Raw genomic sequence first — 12,372 nt, forward strand, 5'->3', positions numbered from 1 at the left:
TTAGGAACTTCCTACGCTCTCCAGAGCCAGGTGTTCCAGATAGGATCTTCAGGGCTGATTGCTTCGTGGAGGCATCATTTTGTGCAAAGTCATTCATTTAACACCAGTGGAAGTTTATTGTCCATGAAACTAAAATATGTGCCCATGGGAGATGCTGAACTCTGATTCATGTAACCCTGAATGAAGCTCTCTGCGCTCCAGAAGGTGGAAGAAAAGGAACTCCCGAAAGTCTTTTTTAGTTTTAAATTTACTTCTTCATTTTGCTCTAGAGAACCTCAGTCCCTCTGTTTATCTCTGCGGATTTCTTTCCTTTATCTTTCTTTTTCCCTTTCTCATCTTTTGTTTCTTCCATTTTCCATCTCCAAAGTCTGAGCTGATTGGCAGAGGTGTATAGTAAAGATTAAAAGAGCAGAGAAACAGCCATGGTTAGGTTGAGAGGCACAGTGTAGGAAATAGTTTGATTTTCTTCTTTTCTTTCCAGAAAGCCCAATTCAAGTGAAAGGCAAACCCCAAATGTGTAGTAACTAAGCAAGAGAATCAGTTGAGAAATAGTCCCGTATAAACATGAGTCCTTCTAAAAATAGTAGTAGGAAGTCATAAGCTGATCTGAGGCAATATGGGTTGAAATTTGCAGGCCGGGCGCGGTGGCTCAAGCCTGCAATCCCAGCACTTTGGGAGGCCGAGGCGGGTGGATCACGAGGTCAGGAGATCGAGACCCTCCTGGCTAACACGGTGAAACCCCGTCTCTACTAAAAATACAAAAAACTAGCCGGGCGAGGTGGCGGCGCCTGTAGTCCCAGCTACTCGGAGGCTGAGGCGGGAGAATGGCGGGAACCCGGGAGGTGGAGCTTGCAGTGAGCCGAGATCGCGCCACTGCACTCCAGCCTGGGCGACAGAGCGAGACTCCGTCTCAAAAAAAAAAAAAAAGAAATTTGCAATGTCCTGTGTGAAATAACACTATCCTTTCTATGTTGACAAGATAATATTCTGGATCCTAATTCTTTCCATTTAGTAAAGTATAATTATTTAATGAAATCATCAGTGTAAGTTATTTATTACTACATAACAGGTCACCTCAAAACTTAAGGATTTAAGATACAACCACCATTCATTTGCTCATGACCATGCAATTTGGACAGGACTCTGCAGAGATGGCTTTGTTCCTCGTTTTTATTTAGCTGAGTATTCTGGAAGCTCAGCTGGGGCAGGAGAATCCAAGCTGGCCATTCTCACATGTCTGGGTCTTAGCTAGTTGATTAGAAAGTCTAAGTTGGCTGGACCTGTCTTTACCTCCTAGTCTTTTCTCCTCTAGGGCCTCTTTCTTCCTGAAGCCTCCTCAACAGAATAACCTTGCTTCTTCACACAACAGTTGAGTTCTAAGACAGCAACAGTGGAAAATAAGACCTCAGTCTACAACCAGAACTTGTTCAGTGTCACTTCTACCATATTCTATTGATCAGAGAAATCACCCATGATTATTGCAGCACTATTCACGATAGCCAAGATACGGAATCAACCTAAGTGTCCATCAACAGATGAATGGATGAAGAAAATGTGGTGGATATACACAATGGAATACTATTGGGCCATAAAAAAGAATGAAATCAATTAACAGCTGTAGCTGGGGCAGCTGAGGAAGTCAGGCTCCCCATGCACTTCCCCAAGAAAGGAACATAATCCAGTAGCTAAGAAGCAACTGCAGACCTCGCCTCCACTGCATCTTACAGGCCACAGTGTGGAAGTAAAAGGGTGGGAGTGTCTGATCATCATGGCGAACAGGAGACAGGACTAGCTTACAGCTCTGACTTGCACAGACAGAGCAGTGTGCAGAGGCTTGCATTGTGAATTTTAGCTCAAGAATGACTGCAAGAACAAACCAGGAATCCCAAGAGGACCCACACACCCTTTGAAGGAAGCAGACTGCTCCTGCAGGACCCAGGAGACACCCCAAATACTGTGAGTGCCCCAGCTGCGGAAGTGGGAAAAGAAGATTCTCCACTCCCGAACACACCTCCACTGGGGAAACTAAAGGTCCAGTTTGCAGGAGAAGTTTCTGACCCTACCTGAAGCTGAGTCCATTTAGAGAGCCGAGCAAAATACAGGGGTAGAGGAAGCAGCGGGAAAGGCCCTGGGAGCTTCCTGGGTCCCCGAGTCGGCCATTCCTGCCTGGCACCACAGGGATCCTTCAAGAGGGCGGCCAGAGGTGGGGGGGAAATGCCACAAACACAACAAAATCTCTAGCTAAACTTTGTATTTGAACCAGGCAAGAAGCCTCCTGTCCAGAACTCGGGGGAGGACACGAATCTTGCATGCAGACTCCACAGGCATGGGAGGAACCAAAGTCCTTTTCTTTCCAAGCTGGGAGGCAGGTAGCCTGGGGCAAGTTCTCAAGCCCTGCTTGCCCACTGCCTGGACACAGACTTGAGGCCGTTTGCAGGGGGGCATGGTGGAAGACAGACTGGCCCTTCAGATTGCGTGGGAGCTGGGTGAGGCCTGTGACTGCCAGCTTTCCCCACTTGCCTGACAACCTGCATGACTCAACAGAGGTAGTGATAATCCTCGTAGGTACGCAACCCCAGTGACCTGGGAACCTCACCCTCATTCCCCACAGCAGCTGAAGCAAGATCTGCCCAAGGAGAGTCTGAGCTCAGACATGCCTGGCCCTACCCCAACCTGATGGGCCTTCCCTACACACCCTGGTAGCTGAAGACAAAGGGCATATACTCTGGAGAGTCCTAAGGCCCCACCCACCACCGGTTCCTCTCCATACTACCATAGCTGATGCTCTCTGGAAAGCACCATGTCACGGCAGGAGGCCAACCACCACAAAATAGAGCATTAAACCACCAAAGCCAAGAACCTTCACAGAGTCCATATCATTCCCCTGCCACTTCCATCAGAACAGGGGCTGGTATCCATGGCTGAGAGACTCATAGATGGTTCACATCACAGGACTCTGTGCAGACAACCCCCAGTACCAGCCTGCAGCTGGGTAGACTTGCTGGGTGGCCAGACTCAGATGAGAGATAACAATCACTACAGCTCTGCTCACAGGAAGCCACATCTGTAGGAAAAGGGGGAGAGCACTACATCAAGGGAATACCCCACGGGACAAAAGAATCTGAACAGCAGCCTTCAGCCTTAGACCTTCCCTCTGACAGAGCCTACCCAAATGAGAAGGAACCAGAAAAACAACTCTGGTAATATGACAAAACAAGGCTCTTTAACGCCCCCCAAAAATCACACTAGCTCACCAGCAGTGGGTCCAAACCAAGAAGAAATCCCTGATTTACCTGAAAAAGAATTCAGGAGGTTAGTTATTAAGCTAATTAGGGAGGCACCAGAGAAAGGCAAAGCCCAATGCGAGGAAATCCAAAAACAAGGTACAAGAAGTGAAGGGAGAAATATTCAAGGAAATAGATAGCATAAAGACAAACCTCAGGAAACATTGGTCACACTTATAGAAATGCAAAATGCTCTGGAAAGTCTCAGCAATGCAACTGAACAAGTAGAAGAAAGAAAGTCGGTTCTTCAAATTACCCAGTCCAACAAAGACAAAGAAAAAAGAATAAGAAAATATGAAAAAAGCCTCCAAGAAGTCTGGGATTATGTTAAATAACCAAACCTAAGAAAAATCAGTGTTCCTGAGGAAGAAGAGAAATCTAAAAGTTTGGATAATATATTTGGGGGAATAATCAAGGAAAGCTTCCCTGGCCTTGCTGGAGACCTAGACATCCAAATACAAGAAGTACAAAGAACACAGGGGAAATTCATTGCAAAAAGATCATCTTCTAGGCACATTGTCATCAGGTTTTCTAAAGTTAAGACGAAGGAAAGAATCTTAAGAGCTGTGGGACAGAAACACCAGGTAACCTATAAAGGAAAACCTATCAGATTAACAGCAGATTTCTCAGCAGAAACCCTACAGTCTAGAAGGGATTGGGGCCCTATCTTCACCCTCCTCAAACAAAACAATTATCAGCCAAGAATTTTGTATCCAGCAAAACTAAGCATCGTATATGAAAAAAAAGCAGCCTTTTTCAGAAAAACAAATGCTGAGAGAATTTGCCACTACCAAACCACTACTACAAGAACTACTAAAAGGAGCTCTAAATCTTGAAACAAATCCTGGAAGCACATCAAAACAGAACCTCTTTAAAGCATAAATCACACAGGACCTATAAAACAAAAACACAATTTAAAAAGCAAAAACAAAAAGCCAAGTTACACAGGCAACAATGGCATGATTAATGCAATGGTACTTCACATCTCAATATTAACACTGAAGGCAAATGACCTAAATGCTCCACTTAAAAGATACAGAACTGCAGAATGGATAAGAACTCACCAACCAACTATCTGCTGCCTTCAGAAAACTCACCTAACACATAAGGAATCACATAAACTTAAAGTAAAGGGGTGGAAAAGGGCATTTCATGCAAATGGACACCAAAAGTGAGCAGGGGTAGCTATTCTTATAGCAGACAAAATAAACTTTAAAGCACAGCAGTTAAAAGAGACAAAGAGGGACATTATATAATGGTGAAAGGCCTTGTCCAAAAGGAAAATATCACAATCCTAAACATATTTTCACCTAACACTAGAGCTCCCAAATTCATAAAACAACTACTAATAGACCTAAGAAATGAGATAGACAACAACACAATAATAGTGGGGGACTTCAATACTCCACCGACAGCACCAGACAGTTCATCAAGACAAAAAGTCAACAAAGAAACAATGGATTTAAACTATACCTTGGAACAAATGGACTTCACAGATATACACAGAACATTTAATCCAACAGCTGCAGAATACACATTCTATTCAACAGTGCATGGAACTTTCTCCATATGATAGACCATATGATAGGCCACAAAATGAGTCTCAATAAATTTAAGATAATTGAAATTATATCAAGTACTCTGTCAGATCCTAGTGCAGTAAAACTGGAAATCAACTCCAAAAGGAATCTTCAAAACCCTGAAAATACATGGAAATTAAGTAACCTGCTCCTGATGATCACTGGGACAAAAACAAAATCAAGATGAAAATTAAAAATTTTTCCAACTGAACGATAATAATGACACAACCTATTAAAACCTCTGGGATATAGCAAAGACGGTTCTAAGAGGAAAGTTCATAGCCCTAAACACCTACATCAAAATGACTGAAAGAGCACAAACTGACATTCTAAGGTTACACCACTAGGAAGCAGAGAAACAAGAACAAACAAAACCCAAACCTAGCAGAAGAAAGGAAATAACCAAGACCAGAGCAGAACTAAATGAAATTGAAATTAAAACACACACACACACACACACACACACACACACACAAAAGATAAATGAAAGAAAAAACTGGTTCTTTGAAAAGATAAATAAAATTGATAGACCATTAGCAACATTAACCAAGAAAGGAAGAGAGAAAATCCAAATAACCTCATTAAGAAATGAAATGGAAGATATTACAACTGACACCACTGAAATACAAAAGATCATTCAAGACTATAATGAATACCTTTACACACATAAACTAGAAAACCTAAAAGAGATGGATAAATTCCTGGAAAAATACAACCCTCCTAGCTTGAATTTGGAAGAATTAGATACCCTGAAAGACCAATAACAAGTGGTGAGATTGAAATGGTAATTTTAAAATCACCAGCAAAAAAAGTCCTGGACCAGATGGATTCACAGCAGAATTCTACCAGACATTCAAAGAAGAACTGGTACCAATACTTTTGACACTATTCTACAAAATAGAGAAAGAGGGACTCTTCCCTAATTCATTCTATTAAGCCAGTATCACCCTAGTACCAAAACCAGGAAAGGACATAATGAAAAAATAAAACTACAGACGAATATCCCTGATTAACATAGATGCTAAAATCCTTAACAAAATACTAGCTAACCAAATCCAACAGCATATTAAAAAGAAAATCCACCATGATCAGCTGGATTTTATACCAGGGATGCAGGGGTTGTTTAATATACACAAGTCAATAAATGTGATACACTACATAAATAGGATCAAAAACAAAAATCACATGATCATCTCGATAGATGCAGAAAAAGTATTTGACAAAACTGCCATTCCTTTATGATTAAAACTCTCAGCAAAATCAGCATATAAAAAACATACCTCAATATAATAAAAGCCATCTATGACAAACCCACAGCCAACATAATACTGAATGGGAAAAAGTTGAAAGCATTCCCTCTGAAAACTGGAATGACACAAGGATGCCCACTCCCACCACTCCTCTTCAACATAGTACTGGAGGTCCTAGCCAGAGCAATCAGACAAGAGAAAGAAAGAAAGGGCATCCAAATCAGTAAAGAGGAAGTCAAACTGTCCCTGTTTGCTAACGATATTATCGTTTACCTTGAAAACCCTAAAGACTCCTCTAGAAAGCTCCTAGACTTGATAGAATGATTCAGCAATGTTTCCAAATACAATATTAACGTACACAAATCAGTAGCTCTTCTATACATGTGCAGCAACCGAGCAGAGAATCAAATAAAAAACTCAACCCCTTTTATGATAGCTGCAAAAAAATAAAATGAAATACTTAGGAATATACCTAACCAAGGAGGCAAAAGACATCTGCAAAGAAAACTACAAAACACTGCTGAAAGAAATCATAGATGATACAAACAAATGGAAACACATCCCATGCTTATGGATGGGTAGAATCAATATTGTAAAAATGGCCATACTGCCAAAAGCAATCTACAAATTCAACACAATCCCCATCAAAATACCACCATCATGTTTCACAGAATTAGAAAAAGCAATTCTAAAATTCACATGGAACCAAAAAAGAGCCCGTAGAGCCACAGCAAGACTAAACCAATAGAACAAATCTGGAGGCATCACACTACCTGATTTCAAACTATACTATAAGGCCATAGTCACCAAAACAGTATGGTACTGGTATAAAAATAGGCACATGGACCAATGAAACAGAATAGAGAACCCAGAAATAAACCCAAATACTTACAGCCAATTGATCTTTGACAAAGCAAACAAAAACATAAACTGGGAAAAGGACACCCTTTTAAACAAATGGTGCTGTGATAATTGGCTAGCCACATGTAGGAGAATGAAACTGGAACACTTCTACACTGCTGGTGGGAATGTAAACTATTATAATCGCTATGGAAAACAGTATGGAGATTCCTTAAAGAACTAAAAGTAGAACTACCATTTGATCCAGCAAGCCCACTACTGGGTATCTACCCAGAAGAAAAGAAGTCATTGTATGAAAAAGTTACTTGCACACACATTTATGGCAGCACAATTTGCAGCACATGCATGTTTATAGCAGCACAATTCACAATTGCAACATCATGGAACCAAACCAAATGCCCATCAATCAACAAGTGGATAAAGAAACTGTGATGTAGATATATACGATGGACTACTACTCAGCCATAAAAAAGAATAAATTAATGGCATTTGTAGCAATCTGGAAGAGATTGGAGATTATTATTCTAAAGGAAATAACTCAGGAATGAAAACCCAAACATCGTTTGTTCTCACTGATATGTGGGAGCTAAGCTATGAGGACACAGAGGCATAAGAATGATACAATGGACTTTGGGGACTTGGAAGGGTGGAAGCGGGGATGAGGGATAAAAGACTACAAATAGGGTGCAGTGTCCACTGCTCAGGTGATGGGTGCACCAAAATCTCCCAAATCACCACTAAAGAACCAATCATGTAACCAAATACCACCTGTACCCCCAATAACCTATGGAAAAATTATTTAAAAAAGAAGTGAAAGAATCATTCTACCAAAATTAATATTTCTAGAAACATCAAAAGCCACAATAAAGCAATTCCCCTTTATGTTGTAGAACATCAGTTGAATAGCATTGCTTTATAAAGCCATATGACCATAATAAAAAAACTAATAGAAAATGAATGATATATATCACAATTGAAATCAATAAATCAATAAAAGAAAATAACAGTGACTCTTAATAAGCCATTCAGCATCCTTAAGATAAAAATAAAGAAATAAAATCCTGTCATTTGCAACAACATGGATGAGACAGGCAGACATTATGTTAAGTAAAATAAGTCAGGCACAGAAAGAAATGTCACACTCATGTGCAAGCTAAAAAAAATGATCTCACGGACATACAGAGTAGAATGGTGGTTATCAGAGGGTGGGAAGGGTAGTAGGGAGGGGGAGATAAAGAGGAGTTAGTTAATGAGTACAAAAATATGGTTAGATAGAATGAATAAAATCTAATGCTCAGTAGCACCATAGGGCAACTATAGTTAGCAATAAATTATCGTGTATTTTAAAATAACTGGAAGAATCGTTTTAGAATGTTTCCAACACAAACAAATGATAAATGTTTGAGATAATGGATATTTCAACTATCTAGATTTGATCATTGCACATTATATGCTTGTGTCAAAATATCATATGTACTCCATCATACAACCATTATGTATCCATAAAAAATTTTAAAAACCAATTATCACAAGACCAGTCCACATTCATGCTCCAAAAAGCATGAATTTAAGGTGGCAGGATTCACTGGAGGCTGTGATGATTCATTTTGTCTGTCAACTTGGCTAGGCCATAGTATTCAGCTATTTGGTCAAAAATTATTCAGATTTTTTGTGAAGGTATTTTTTATTTCATTTTGTTAACATTGTCTCTTACATTGTATCTAATTTACAAATAGCCTGGCAACGGAAGTTCTGATAAACTGAATTAAAATCCCAATGCTGAGCTGAAGCTGCACGTTATTTATAAAACTCCTTATTTTCCCTGATTATTAGTTTATATCATCCCAATTGTTCAAAATTTTCAATTTTTGGATGTTATTAATTTGCCTGAGTGTTTTGGAAGAGACTACCAAATAACCTAGTATCTATTCTTTCCTTCTTTAAAAAAAAAAGAACTTCTTTAATTCCTGCAAGCAAGTCACGATATTTCCCAACCTCCCTTGAAGCAAAGTGTGGTTATATGACTAAGTTTAGGCTATTGGAAAATAGGCAGAAACAATGATTGCACCTTCCAGATTTCCAGATCACGTTAGAAATTACGCATCACATTAGAAATTCCAACCACTCTATTTTCCTCTTCTGTAGTCTTGAATGCCACCATGGACATCTCAAAAAATGGTAGAACCATCAAACAAAAGGAGCCTCGTTCTTGAATGTCCTCATAGATCAGAGATGAAGATGAAGGTATTTTATAGATGAAAATAAACACTTAACATTTAAGTCAGTAGACTTTTTGGATTTTGATTTTTTTTTTTTTTTTTTGACAGAGTCACACTGTGTTGCCCAGGCTGGAGTGCAGTAGCATGATCTCAGCTCACTGCAAGCTCCGCTCCGCAGCTCAAGCAATTCCAATGCCTCAGTCATCTGAGTAGCTGGGACTACAGGCATGCACCACCATGCCCAGCAACTTTTGTATTTTTTAGTAAAGAAAGGGTTTCGCCATGTTGGCTAGGCTGGCTTCGAACTCCTGGCCTCATGTGATCCACCCACCTCAGCCTCTCAAAGTGCTGGAATTACAGGTGTGAGCTACCCGTGCCCAGCCTTAAGCCAGTAGACTTTGAGTAAAGTGAATTCCCCTCCGTAATGTGGGTGGGCCTCATCTGTATTGGGCCATTTTTGAGTTGCTATATATCTGAGGCTGGGTAACTGATAAAGAAAAGAGGTTTAATTGGCTCGTGGTTCTGTAGGCTATACAAGAAGCATGGTGCCAACATCAGCTCAGCTTCTGGTGAGGGCTCAGGAAGCTCACGATCATGACAGAAGACAACAGGGAGCCAGCATGGCACATGGTGATAGCAGGAGCTAGAGAGACAGCAGGAGAGGTGATACCCTCTGAAACAAGATCTCACGCATTCAGAGAGCTCACTATCACCAAGGGGATGGTGCTAAGCCATTCATGAGGGATCTGCTGCATGATCCGATACCTCCCTGTAGGCCCACTTCCAACTCTGGGTATCACATTTCAACATGAGATGTGAAGGGGTCACACATCTAAACCATATCATTATACAATCAGTTAAACGCCTTTTTTTTTCTTTTTTTTCCCAGACAGGTTATCCCTCAGTCACCCAGGCTGGAGTGCAGTGACACAATCATATCTCGTTACAGCTTCAATCGCCCAGGCTCAAGCAACCGTCCTGCCTTGTAGCTGAGACTACAGGCACTGGCTAATTTTATTTGGTTATTTATTTATTTGTATTTATTTATTTAGATACAGGCTGTCTATATTGCCGGTCTGGTCTCGAATTCCTGAGCTCAAGCAATCCTTCCTTTTTACCTCCCAAAGTGCTGGGATTACAGGCATGAGCCACCATGCCCAGCCCAGTTGAAGGCCTACATAAAAAAGACTAACCTTTCATCAAGAAGAAGGAATTCCTTTGGAATTGAAATGTAACGTTAACTCTTCCCAGCCTGCTGTCTCAAATACATGCCTTATTTTGAATTCTAAAACACAAAGCTTAAAACTAATGTTAAAGTAATAAGCTTGTATTAGTTTGCTAAGGCTGCTGTAAGAAAGTAGCACAGGTCTGGGACTTGTCAGCCTCCACAACCACTTACGCCAATTCCTTAAAATCCTCCCCCCAACCCTACATTTGTATGTTGGTTCTGTTTCTCTGGAGAACTAATACAGGGGCCATTTTGCAATAAGCACCATGCATTTTACGGGATATGAAGGCCCATAATCCCCAGAAAGCTTAATAATAATGTATGATATTCAAGGATACTCAAGGAGTTTGTGATCTAGTTAGCAAGCGTATAAAACATTAGAAGACACCAAAGACAACAATGCAGAAGTCACTAGTTGATAAATGATTTACAAGTGTAAACACTGCCTCCCAGAGGAATGTTGGAATGACAAAAATACTGGTTAAGGGAACTTGCCAGCCTGGTGAGCCCATAAAATAGTATAAATGTATAACTAAGCCAAGTTGTCAGTAAGCTTCTCAAGAAAGATAATGCATTTTATGGCTGGTAATAAAACTTGGGGTAGATAAATATCTTCATCCCTGGCATTCGCTGTGTTGACCTCAGTGTACCATTTTCCATGCTTTATTCTGAAGTCTAAAAACATTAAGCTTAAAACTAATGTAAAGTAATGGGGTTGTATGAGTTTGCTAAGGCTGCTATAAGGAAATATCACAAATGGAGTAGCTTAAACAACAGAAATTTGTCTCACAGTTCTGGAGGCTAGAAATTCCAGATCAAGGTATTGTCAGGGCCATGCTCCCTTTGAAGGTGTTAGAGAGGAATCTGTTCCATGCCTCCCTCTTAGTTAGCTTCTGGTAGTTTGCTGCCAAACTTTGGCATTCGTTGACTTGTAGACACGTCACTCCAATCTCCACCTTTATGTTCATATGGTGTTTTCCGTGTGTGTGTGTGTGTGTGTGTGTATGTGTGTGTGTGTCCAAATTTCTAGTTTTTATAAAGACATAAGACATATTAAATTGGAACCTACTCTACTTCAGTATGGCCTCATCTTAACTAATTTCATCTGGAATGATGAATGATCATATGAATATTCTGGAAATATGAATGATCATATTTCCATAGAAGATCACCTTCTAAGGTACTGGGGATTAGGACTTCAACATATGAATTTTGTGGGGGACAGACACAATTTCACCCATAACAATGGATTAAAGTACTAATAAATTAAAACCTAAGATTTTAAAAAATAACTCAAATTCTACCTCTAACTATTTTTGGAGTCTAACTTGTTTGGGTTAAGGACGCTTCTTTGAGGATGTGAACTTGGTGTTTGCTTATGAGTTGTGTTTCTACACTCTGCCACTAGAGGACAGCATCATCGCTCTTGTCTTTTCCACTGTTCAGCCTGTTCTGCAATATCTTCAGTCCTCAATCATCCTGCTTACTACATACACAATAGATACGGAATGTATTTCAGACACATATCTCGAGGAGTGGAAAGTGGGGAAGGCATCTTATCCTGGGGAGACTCGTGTGCCCTGGCCATCACTGTCCTGGTGGTGATCCTCCCTTTCCTGAATCTGTGACCAGAATCAAACACCAGAGATATTTGAACAGAAACTGGCATGTCTTCTCTGAATGGGACACAGGAAGAGGGGTGGGGGTATGAAGACAGATGGTCCTTAGAATAAGGCAGGTCCATCTGAGAAGGAACTGAGCCATTCTCTATGCAATAGTCTAACCGCTAAAGTGGAAAGAGCCCTCACTTCTGGTGCCTGGAGACTTACCTCTGATGATGGGCTTGGCCGCTAACTGCATACTCTTGGACAAGTCACTAGCTCTCCAGTCTCAGGGTCTTCATTTACAGACAACATCTTAGGACATATTGATAATATCTTCCTTAGACTT

The sequence above is a fragment of the Trachypithecus francoisi genome, unplaced genomic scaffold (assembly GCF_009764315.1).
Source record: "Trachypithecus francoisi isolate TF-2019V2 unplaced genomic scaffold, Tfra_2.0 Lachesis_group0, whole genome shotgun sequence".
NCBI lineage: Eukaryota > Metazoa > Chordata > Mammalia > Primates > Cercopithecidae > Trachypithecus > Trachypithecus francoisi.